The sequence below is a fragment of the Lissotriton vulgaris genome, chromosome 10 (assembly GCF_964263255.1).
Source record: "Lissotriton vulgaris chromosome 10, aLisVul1.2, whole genome shotgun sequence".
Lineage (NCBI taxonomy): Eukaryota > Metazoa > Chordata > Amphibia > Caudata > Salamandridae > Lissotriton > Lissotriton vulgaris.
Window position 1 is genome coordinate 1,123,878,871 of NC_141698.1, and position 12,822 is coordinate 1,123,891,692.

Consider the following 12,822-nt stretch of genomic DNA (forward strand, 5'->3'; position numbering starts at 1 on the left):
CCAATGCAGACAAACTATGGAATGCTCTTCCACTAGCCCTGAGTAATATGACCAATCTTTTGGCCTTTAGGAAGGCACTGAAAACATGGCTGTTTTCTAACTGACCAGGTCTTTCTCCTCCCAGCCCACAGTAGGTCTTTACACAGCGCCAGGACACCTTAGGGTAACAGATTGCACTCTACAAGTTTCATTAACATTAACCTTTTGAATGTGGAGTTCCCCTAGAAATTAGAGCTGCTCAGGGTTCCACTTCATATGATTCGCAAGAGCCTGAGTCTCAGTCCCCGGCGGCCCCTGAATTCAGATTCTTCTTCAAGATGAGACAGTGCCTGGCAAAGAAAGGTGCAATTTGCATCCTCAACGGAAAGGTAGTGCACCGAAAGAGAAGTTAGTACAGTTAGGGATGAACACTATTGGATAAGATTGGTGCCAATGCCTCTTGTTTCTGAATTTTCCCAATAGACTAGGGAGTGGAAGATTTGGTGCACTATCTGTGATGCAGGACAGGATAAGCTGAGGGTATTTTTCCAAGGAGGGAGAGTGCCCTATCCTGAGAACATTGAGCATTTGAAGATGAGCTACAACAGTGTGGCTCCACCGCGGTGTTCTCAATAGCACCACCGAGGATTAGACAATAGAAGCCTGCCAGGGAGGCTTAGAACGGACCCTGATCTTTTTTTTGACATTTTCCTTTTCTTTTTTGTGTGTGTCCTTCTTTCTCTGGTGATTTGCTCTGTAAAAGTGTAGAAAAAATATATCTGTTTGGTGGCCCTTTTGCAGAATATGAACAGTTTCTTGTCGCCCTGCGTCCGGGGCAGATCAGTTTCTGGATTTTGGAGTGCTCTGAAGTTACCTCATCATGTGTCCTATATCAGACTGATTCTTCGGATCGTAGTAAAAGAGCCACTTATAGCAATGTCTTTTTAGACATACATCAAAAGTTCTTTGGGGATAACACAGCTTGTTATCCCATTGATTCTGTTACAAGTTTCTTGACCGCCTACCCCTAGTCATTGGTGTATTATACAAATGTTCGTCCTCCCCAATTCGTAGAAGTAAAAGGTGAATTCGGTTTGGGATATCTTGGACCTTGCCTATATTACAGTAAGCCGAGAGGAACAGGGTACCCTGGATGCTTTTCCCAAATGTATTGTGGTGATCTGTACCTTGAGAAAAGGAATATCACTCTGACAGGTTGGCACTACCAAGATCTGACTGTTACTCAAGAGGCAGGTACTTATCCTGCGAGTTGCCCTGAAATAAACAGTACTGACGCTTATTTGTATCTAAATTGTTCTGCAGAAGTAGTGTATACAAATTTAATGCGTTTGGGGAAAAAGGATGATCCTAGTATGAAGGGAATGAATACTACATATGCCCCATTAGATTGTCAAGGTCCACTCTATGCACATCCAGGTTTTAATTTTTTATCAAATTGTACATATTCTAATAGGTAAAACGGTACAGAGGACGTGGCTTTGGGAATGGAGCTACCTCTTGGGGTACCTTGTATGTATAGTAAGAAAACAGCATTCAAGGATCGACTTGACAACAACGCCCACAACAGCAAGGAACTTTTCAACATCGTCAAGGAATTTACCAATCCCTCGGCCAACTCCAACGACATCACCCCCTCTCAAGCCCTCTGCGACTCCCTAGCTTCATTCTTCCACAACAAAATTGCAGACATCCACAACAGCTTCGACAACCAACCCGGAGTCCAACCCACCCAACCATATGCTGAACATTCTCCCCCCTTGAACACCCTTAACGACTGGAACCCAATCTCCACTGAGGACACCATCCGCCTGATGAACTCCATCCACTCAGGATCCCCCACAGACCCATGTCCTCACCACATCTTCAACAAAGCAGACTCCGTCATAGCACCGCACCTCCGAGACGTCATCAACTGCTCCTTCAACTCCGCCACCTTCCCGGAAAGCTGGAAACACGCTGAACTCACCGCCCTTCTGAAAAAACCAACAGCGGACCCCACCGAACTCAAAAACTACCGTCCCATCTCGCTCCTTCCTTTCCCGGCCAAAGTCATCGAGAAAGCGGTCAACAACCAGCTCGCCGCCTTCCTCGAAACCAACAAATCCCTCGACTCCTCACAGTCCGGCTTCCGAGCAAAACACAGCACTGAGACCGCCCTCATCGCAGCAACAGACGACATTCGAACTCTACTGGACAATGGAGACACAGTCGCCCTCATCCTCCTCGACCTCTCTGCAGCCTTCGACACAGTCTGCCACAGCACCCTTTTACAACGCCTCAGAAACATCGGAATACAAGGAAAAGCACCTGAATGGATCACCTCGTTCCTCACCGGAAGAACCCAAAAAGTCCGCCTTCCACCATTCAAGTCCGAGGCCACTGAAGTCATCTGTGGCGTACCACAAGGATCCTCACTCAGCCCCACCCTCTTCAACGTATATATGAGCCCCCTCGCGGCCATCGCCCGCCAACACAACCTCAACATCATCTCTTACGCGGATGACACTCAACTAATCCTTTCTCTCACCAATGACCCCAGCACCGCCAAAACTAACCTACACGAAGGAATGAAAGAAGTCGCCGAATGGATGAAACACAGCCGCCTGAAACTGAACTCAGATAAAACAGAAGTCCTCATCTTAGGTACATCCCCCTCTGCCTGGGACGACTCTTGGTGGCCAGAGGCCCTTGGAAAAGCACCCATCCCGACAGACCACGCACGAAACCTAGGCGTTATCCTGGATTCTTCACTCTCAATGAACAGGCAAGTCAGCGCCGTATCCTCATCCTGCTTCAACATTCTCCGCATGCTCAAAAAAACATTTCGCTGGATCCCCACCGAAACCAGAAAAACAGTCACCCATGCTCTGGTCACGAGCCGACTGGACTACGGAAACACCCTCTACGCAGGTACCACCGCTAAACTCCAGAAGAAACTCCAACGAATCCAAAACGCCTCAGCCAGGATCATATTAGACATCCCGTGCAACAAACACATCTCTGGTCACCTGAAAGACCTCCACTGGCTACCTGTCAATAAGAGGATCACTTTCCGACTGCTAACCCACGCACACAAATCACTCTACGACATTGGACCAGAATGCCTCAACTCACGACTGTCCTTCTACACCCCCTCCCGCCAACTACGTTCTTCCAACCAAGCCCTCGCCACTGTACCTCGCATCAACAAGACCACCATGGGAGGCAGATCCTTCTCATACCTGGCTGCTAAAACATGGAACTCACTCCCCACCTACCTTCGCCTTACCCAGAACCACCTAGCATTCAGAAAGCAACTTAAAACGTGGATATTTGACAAGTAATCCTCCTCCCCTCCCTAAGCGCCTTGAGACCCTCTGGGTATGTAGTGCGCTATATAAATTCTTTGACTTGACTTGACTTGACTATAGTAGACCAAATATAAGATGGGTAAAAAGAACATTGACCAAGGAATTCTGTGAGGGGGTCACTGATTTGGAAGTTAATCATTATAGAAATGGTATCACTTTTGCATATATTCTTTCCTGTATTATAACGTTTGGTGGTACTGCCATGGCCCGGGGTGAACGAGCTAGAGAGTACTTTGGGTGTAAGTTGCAAATTATATCTGACTCTACAGTGGCAGATTTACGGGACATCGCGACTCAATAATAGGAGAGCAGTGTGTGGTTGGTATTACAAATATGAAAAAGAATATTACACAGCATATTTTAAACATTTTGGAAAATGTAAAAGGACTGGAGAGCGGAAACTGGAGCTGGTCTTAGTTCGGTGGTTGGGTTTGGATTTTAGAGAAGCTGATGTATTTCATTGTCCTTTCAATATGCTGCTGTGTTTTGATTCAGTGTCTCCCCTTATGTTGCTCATATTGTACTACTTATCTCACCCCCAAAAGAATTTCAATTCATGATACAAATGCAACTTTAATGCTTCAAAAAGAGATTAACCTTCATGCAGCTGGATGAGGGGGGTTTGGTTCAACTACCTCCTTTGCAGGTTCTGTCCCTGATGCTACTTTTACAGAAAATGTTTAGTGTTATAGTTTTCTCTACGTTGGCTATGTTCATATATATATTCGTACCTGATATATTATAGTCTGTATAGCTATATTTTCCTGTCCTCTGTTAGAAATGTAAAGACCCTTACCTGATAGCAAGAATAAAGGTTATCTGTATTAGCATAAAATGCTAAAAGGAAGGTCTGATAGAGTTGAAACGTAACATGGTCATCTTACTCGTGTTTTACCCAATATTATGTTAGCATTTATATGGCTAATGCATTATATCTGCATATCGTGTGTAGACGCAATCAGTAAATACAGATGTTGAGTTAGTTAGGTTGACATCTGTGCCACCATTTTAGCTCTTGAAGACACCGTTTTCTCTTACAATCGAATCTGTTACTTGCTCATTTACGAGAAATGGTCTTTGGTAAGTTTTGTTTCTCTGATGCTGAAACTTGCTCATTAACGCATGCCTTTTCTGTTACAGAGAGGCCTTCTTCCACCTATCTAGAAGGGAGGATAAGCCAGACTGCCTTGGATAGTAGTTAGCTTGTACCAGGCTGTGGAATCGAAACTTATGTTCTGTGTCCCCATTGTATTATGACAGTTACCAGTACTTTTCCATAATAGGCGGGTCTTTGTGGGCTCCGCAACCTACATAATGTAACTTTCTGCTTGTTAGAGTCAGTCCCTCGTCAGTCATCATAGGAGGCTGGTCAGACTGGACTCCACCGCAGTGTACTTTATTGATAAACTAATTTGCTTGTATTCTCAACTGCGTCATCAACTTTTCATTGTTTGGAAGGCAAGAGGAGGTCGAGAGTGACCCTGGTGACTCTAGTGAGACACTTCCTTCAAAGGACACAGCACATTACAGGCGACAGGAGTGCGAGGTTCTTTGTCACACTCACAGAAGGGACACAGCACATTACAGGCGACAGCAGTGTGAGCTTCTGTATCACACTCACAGAAGGGCAACAGCACATTACAGGCGACAGCGGTGCGAGCTTCTTTGTCACACTCACAGAAGGTACACAGCACATTACAGGCGACAGCAGTGTGAGCTTCTGTATCACACTCACAGACCACATCACATTACAGATGGCACCAGTGCGAGCTTCTGTATCACACTCACACTCACAGACCACAGCACATTACAGGCGTCAGCAGTACAAGCTTCTGTATCACACTCACAGAAGGGCAACAGCACATTACAGGCGACAGCGGTGCGAGCTTCCTTGTCACACTCACAGATGGGACACAGCACATTACAGGCGACAGCAGTGTGAGCTTCTGTATCACACTCACAGACCACATCACATTACAGGCGACAGCAGTGTGAGCTTCTGTATCACACTCACAGAGCACATCACATTACAGGTGACAGCGGTGCGAGCTTCTGTATCACACTCACAGAAGGGACAACACCCATTACAGGTGACAGCGGTGTGAGCTTCTGTATCACACTCACAGAAGGTACACAGCACATTACAGGCGTCAGCAGTGCAAGCTTCTGTATCACACTCACAGAAGGGCAACAGCACATTACAGGCAACAGCAGTGCGAGCTTTTTTGTCACACTCACAGAAGGTACACAGCACATTACAGGCGACAGCAGTGTGAGCTTCTGTATCACACTCACAGACCACATCACATTACAGATGGCACCAGTGAGAGCTTCTGTATCACACTCACAGAAGGGGCACAGCACATTGCAGGAGGCAGGTGTGTGAGTTTTTGTATCACACTCACAGAAGGGACAAAGCACATCACAGGCATCAGCAGTGCAAGCTTCTGTATCACAATTATAGAACAACACACACACACTGTCTCACACAAACACAGGCACATAGGCACTCACACCCACCTATATATGCATACTCTGAACAGTCCAAGTTTCCCTCACACACATAGCACACCCTTTTCTCCAGTGCTTAATTTGAGCCTGTGATTTCCGGTGCTTGGCACCGGCACTTAACTGTCAACATGGGCCCTTATGCGAGTTGTCACATGGTGGTGCTGCTTGTGTGATTTTGTGATAAGCAGAACAACTGTTGGGTTGGGAAGGCTTGCGAAGAGGACTGTCTCCCCCGTGACTTAACTAGAGTTGTGTGATGAGGCCATCTGTTTCTACATGCCTGGGCCCACAGCGAGACGTGCTGTGCCCTTGGAGGATCCCAGGGTCGAGGACCTTCCCCGGGACAGAAGGTACACAGTGCAGGGACCGGCAAAGGAGCGGGGTCCCAGCCATGACACCAATCGACCCCCAACAGCAGCCTGTGGCTCCAACATGGTGCTACCGCCTACCGCCACCAGGCCTTCTACCCCTACGGCCATCTCAACCTCCACCTCTGGTATCCCGACGGACCGAAGACCACCTCCCCTAAGTGCAACACCACCTGAACTCCGGGCTGAACGACGGCAAGAATGTCATGCTCTGTAATTATGTAATATATAATTGTCCAACCCTAATTGCTTTTTAAAATGTAATCTTGAGTGATTTGCAACTTGTATACATGTAACTCTAACCACTAGTATCTGTAGTAGACGTATGTACTTACTACCATTCTTTTGTGAATTTTGAGTTTTTCTGTTTGTATCTTTTATGTAACTCATGTACTCCGAAGTCCTTATGTAATGTAACTGGTCCTTTTGTAAAGTGCTCTGACACCTTTGGATAAAGTTTGCGCTATATAAAATTGCATTAAATAAAATAAACTGTTGTTTTATTAATTCAATCTATTTTAATAACAACTACTACCTGCTGCTGAAGTCACTCTTATGGCTTTGGGGGCCTCAAACAGTCTAAAATGTCACCCTTGTAGGAGTGTGATTTATTTTATTTTGAAAGTTTTATATAGCGCGAACATGACCACCGAGGGTATCAGAGCGCTTTATAGTTTATACATCAGGAAGAATACAAGCAATCAAAACAGCATCAACAAAAATGACAGATTAACAGTCTAAAAGTGGGCCGAGTATTCTCGTGAGCCTGGCAGCTGGGCCACAAATCTACGTGTCTGGCCTCTGAATCAGATGGGGAGGCCCGACAGAGGCCGAGGCAAAAATGTCTTTGTCAGGAGCCCTTTGACCTCTTTTTGGAAGAGGACCGTGGAGGAGTTCACTCTGACTTCGGGGGGCAGGGAGTTCCAGATCCTCGGTGCCATACCTGAGAAGGCTCGATTGTATGTCTTTTTTTTCTTAAATTTTTGTGGTTTGTGCGGGTGCTTCTGGAGGCTCTGGAACTACATGAGAGCTCCAGTTTCTGAACTAGGTACAGCGGGGTCTTGAAGTGTATGGCTTTGTGTGCCATGCATGCAATTTTTAACTGTATCCGCGCTTCATAGGGAGACCAGTTCAGGGCAAGCAAGTCCGGAGAAATATAGTTGAATCTTTTAGTGCCAGTTATGAGCCTAGCAGCAGAATTCTGTGCAACCCTAAGAGGAGCTGTCTTTACTCTGGGCAATCCGCAAAGCGTTGCGCTACCATAGTCCAAGTTGGAGATCACTAGTGCTTGCACAGCCACCTTTAGGAACTGAGCCGTAGATAGGGTTTGAGTTCCTCAAGATACTGAGTTGGTAGTTTGCTCCTTTGGTGAGGGAGCTGATGTGCTTCTGCATGTTCAGACTTTTGTCTAGAATGATACCCAGAGAAGATGCCAAATCAACAAGGAGAGGTCTGCAGTTTAGAGCAGTAAGTTGATTCGGTAAACAGTCAATGGGGCAGATGGGACAGAATATCGATGTCCAGAATATCGATGGCCAGAATATCGACTCTAAGGTAAGTAATATCGAAATTACTTATATCAATAGCATATATATCGATGTAAGTAATTTCAATTTACTAATATGTGTTAGAAATATTAGTTAAGTATTTAAATTAATTATTATAATATGTGTTTAATAATTTTTTATAAATAAAAAATATATAAAAGTAAATAATATGTTTTACTACCAGAGCGGGTTGTGGGTTTTTAGGGGAATAGGGTGGGAAGTAATTTATTTGTAATTAAATAAAAAAAATTTAATCATTAATTTATTTTGCAATGAAATATTAATTGGCAATGAATTATTTTAATTGATTAATTGATTAATTAATTGATAATTTATGTATATTTTTAAGTAAATTATATGTTTTACTACTGGAGCGGGTTGTGGGTTTATAGGGGAATAGGGTGGGAAGTAATTTATTTGTAATTAAATAATTATTTTTCAATGATTAATTTATTTTGCAATTAAATATTAATTGGCAATGAATTATTTTAATTGATTAATTGATAATTTATGTATATTTTTAAGTAAATTATATGTTTTACTACTGGAGCGGGTTGTGGGTTTATAGGGGAATAGGGTGGGAAGTAATTTATTTGTAATTAAATAATTATTTTTTAATGATTCATTTTTTTTGCAATTCAATAGTAATTGGCAATTAATTATTTTCATTGATTAATTGATTAATTAATTGATAATTTATGTATTTTTTTTAAGTAAATTATATGTTTTACTACTGGAGCGGGTTGTGGGTTTATAGGGGAATAGGGTGGGAAGTAATTTATTTGTAATGAAAAAAATATTTTTTAATGATTAATTTATTTTGCTATGAAATATTAATTGCCAATGATTTATTTTGATTGATAAATAGAATAATTAATTGATAATTTATGTATATTTTTAACTAAATTATATGTTTTACTACTGGAGCGGGTTGCGGGTTTATAGGGGAATAGGGTGGGAAGTAATTTAATTGTAATATTAATTATTTTGGGTAAAGGAGTATTTTAGGGTTCAGGGTCAGTTTTGGGTTTTTGGGTAAAGGGGTATTTTTAGTGTTCTGGGTCAGTTTTGTTTTTTGGAGTAAAGGGGTATTTTTAGGATTCAGGGTCAGTTTTCAGTTTTTGGGTAAAGGGGTATTTTTAGGGTTCAGGGTCAGTTTTCAGTTTTTGGGTAAAGGGGTAATTTTTGGGTTCTGGGTCAGTTTTCAGTTTTTGGGTAAAGGGGTATTTTTAGGGTTCAGGGTCAGTTTTCAGTTTTTGGGTAAAGGGGTATTTTTAGGGTTCAGGGTCAGTTTTCAGTTTTTGGGTGAAGGGGTATTTTTAGGGTTCAGGGTCAGTTTTCAGTTTTTGGGTAAAGGGGTATTTTTGGGGTTCAGGGTCAGTTTTCAGTTTTTGGGTAAAGGGGTATTTTTAGGGTTCAGGGTCAGTTTTTAGTTTTTGGGTAAAGGGGTATTTTTAGGGTTCAGGGTCAGTTTTCAGTTTTTGGGTAAAGGGGTATTTTTAGGGTTCAGGGTCAGTTTTAGGTTTTTGGGTAAAGGGGTATTTTTAGGGTTCAGGGTCAGTTTTCCCTACTGTTGCACCCACTGGAGTGGGAATAGTAATTATTGTTAAGTAATTATATATTATATATGATTTTTAATTATTTTGTTTTTAATTAAATATGTATTATTATTATTTTTTACCATTATTACATATATTTAAATATGTTTAAGTAATTAATAAGTATTATTTACAGTATTTTTTATGTTATTTTAAATTAAAAAAAATCGATATATTTAACAACGATATTTTTAACATCGATATTATTTTTTCGATATTTTGGTACTTACCATGTTGTACATAGGGCGTCGATATTTTTGCTATCGATATAATTACGCCGATATTTGTGTAGGTCGAAATTCTGTCTGTCGAAATTCTGTCATAGATCCAGTTGATTCAACCATTGTTCCAAGACCAGGGAATGCTTGAGAGGTGAGATTAGGAGGAATTCCATTTTTAAAGCATTTAGTTTCAGGTGGTTACATGTCAGCCAGCTTTGTGTTTCCAGCAGGATTGAATTGAGGGATTGAATGTCCTCAGGGGAGGCAATCTTCGGGTATAGTTGGGTATCATCCGCGTACATGTGATAGTGAATGCTGGATGATTTCAGAATTTCTGTCAGAGGCTCCATGAACAGGTTAAAGAGCGTGGGAGACAGTGATGAACCTTGCGGAACCCCCAGCGTGACAGGTGCAGGATGGAAAAGGGATTGGTTCACCTTGAAGCTTTGGGATCTATTCTGAAGGAATGCAGAGAACCAGTTAAGTACAGGCCCAGACAGCCCTATCCTGTTTTTCAGGAGGTCAATTAGGTCATCGTGTTTGACAGTATCGAATGCTGACGAGAGGTCAAGAAGGGTAAAGATAAGGTACGGAAAAATCGGTGCCTGTCACTCAGCGCACTGTTATGAAGTCCCTAAGGCTTCTACCTGATTATTTGACAGTTTAGGCAATAAACAAGTTTTTCATATGATCAAAAACAAAGTCATTTAATTGATCACTTCATTTTGTGAATAACACAACCATTATTCAATTTCTCTATATTAGTTTCTATATGCAAAATCAAACTGAATCATACATATATAAATACATAAAATGCAATTCATATGCTAAATTTCAATTGTTTTAAATTGTAACAAGATTTAATGAAAGCCCAATGCATTTCGGGTGTGACCCTTCCTCAGGGGCATGATTTTTACAGCAATTGTTTATTTTATCCTTGTAGCCACCGGCTGGAACACAAAAAAGAAAATGGAAAGGGATGCAAATGAAATGCAACGCAATATTTGTGCTTGCAGCCACTATCGTACGTTAGAAATGATAGACCGTAACCCCCAGACAAACTCTAGATGTGAATAAGAGACTCTAAAGCGAGAGACATGCAGTATTATAGAATCCATGGAGCCCAAAGTGTTTGAAAGTGAAAGAATGAGTGAAGGAACGTGCGCGCTGTGGGGGCATCCTGCCATCTTACTTCACAAATTCAAGTGCCGAACTTAAAGTCATAAGAATAATGAAGTGTGGAGAAGACGAGAAGACTCTCTATATTGAGGTCTGTGAGCCGCGTGATTACTATCTTATAGCATGTGTTCCCCCCTGCAACGGGGTGCAGAAATCAAGTGTTATAGCATGACTCTAATAGAAATCCTACCTCCTGATATTATACTGGGATAGCACGTTAAGACCGTGTTCCCCTCAGGGCTTGTTCAGACCTAAGAAAATACAGACAGTAACAGATCTAGTAAAAGTCTTATCAAAACCTATGGTCAAAGGAAAGACCTGTCTAAAAAGGTAAATACCGAATACCTGTGCCGCTATTGCTGCCGTGATTCTAACTGAAGGTGACTGAAATGACAAAACGTGATCTGTAACAAGAAATGACAGCATTCAAAAAGTGAAACCAACTGAATATGACAGAAAACTAAGTCTGCAACAAGGTTCGTAACTCACGCTTATCGAAAATTCAAGACGCTCAGATGTAAAGTGTGTATCGACGTACTTGACTGTCAAGCTTTGTCTGAAAAAAATAGAAAATATCAACCGTCATGAAATGCGCAACCCAGGGCTACAAAATGACCCAACACTGCAGCTTCATTTGTGTTGCTCGCTTACCGGTGGTAAAAAGACCCTCCGATCCTGAACAGTTATCTCCCGTATAACTGCGCTCCACAAATGCCGAAACGCCGAAATTTGAGAGCGCGCGTTCCGTCACTACGCGTCTCATGTTAATGATGCATATCCAATTGGCTTAAAGAAATCCCCATCAAAAGTTGCTGGGTTTGATAAAACTTTATCAGCGAACGTTCACAACGCGCTTGAGGTAATATGAATTTTTATGGTTAATTGTGTCCCCTATCGTAGACCCCAACGGCTCCATGTACGTGCTTCAAGTACATGTATGTTCCCTCCACTTCCAGCTATGAAGACGCAAATACATTTGCGTCCAACGTTAACATGTCCTCTTTCAGATCCACCATGAATGGGTCGGATATTCAGTTCCTAAGTGTGCCTTGCCAACGTCTCTACATGGTGCACTTTCATGTTTCACTAGCTCTGGTGAGTTAGGCCCTGATTCCTGCCATCGAGCCCTTTCTGCCTTCTGTCTCTGAAAGCTGCAGTCTGCTGCTTCCTGACCCTTGACTTACTCCCTGCCCGGCGAGCGGTGCCTGGCTCGACCTGCTTGCCTGCCAAGACTGTATTCAACCTTCAAGTTATCTGCTCCGCTCCTCGAAAATACATTCCTGTCTAGTGATTTAGGAAAACATCCTTCCCAGCTGCAGAGCAAAGGGCCTGGCCTCTCTGTCTCAGTGCAAGTAATTCCCCTGCTCCTGTTACCATGGTAGGCCCATGGCCCCCTTGCTTTACACGTAGACACGTAGTCACATATGCATGCACTAGCAGTCAGTATAGAATAGCCTCTGCCCGAGAGACCTTTCCTTCTAGATAATACAGTTCCTCAAACACAAGATATTAGATATGATTTGGGATTAGGTTGTTCTGACACCCCAGACTTCTGTCTCCCCATGTAGGGCTAAATGTCAAGTCCCCTTCACCCTCCAGTTCCACGTCAATCACACGTCATGCTGCTGCGCGCGCATCTCTGCCATGTATTTCTGCTGACTCTGCAGGATTCTCCTATGGATCCACCCATCTGTGATACGTTTCAAGTGACGTTGTCTAGCACACACCTCCGTGTACGCCCTCATGCACGCCTTCTGTTACGTACATGTGTTCTTATCTCGTTTCTCTCAGCTGTTACGCCTTCTGCATCTATCACTACTGTAATGCATTGACTATATATATGATGTTCTGTTAATAAAGCATTGTACATGTTCGTGATTCCCTTCCTGAACCCTTGTGGTGATGGAACATGATACCTGGTTCGAACCAATTCCTTTTTAAGGAATAAACCCCTTACAAAACTCAGATGCCACGGACTCTGCCTCTTATTTTTGACTGAGTTATTCTTATTGAACTTTACCGCATAAATTAAGTATAGGTAATTTAAA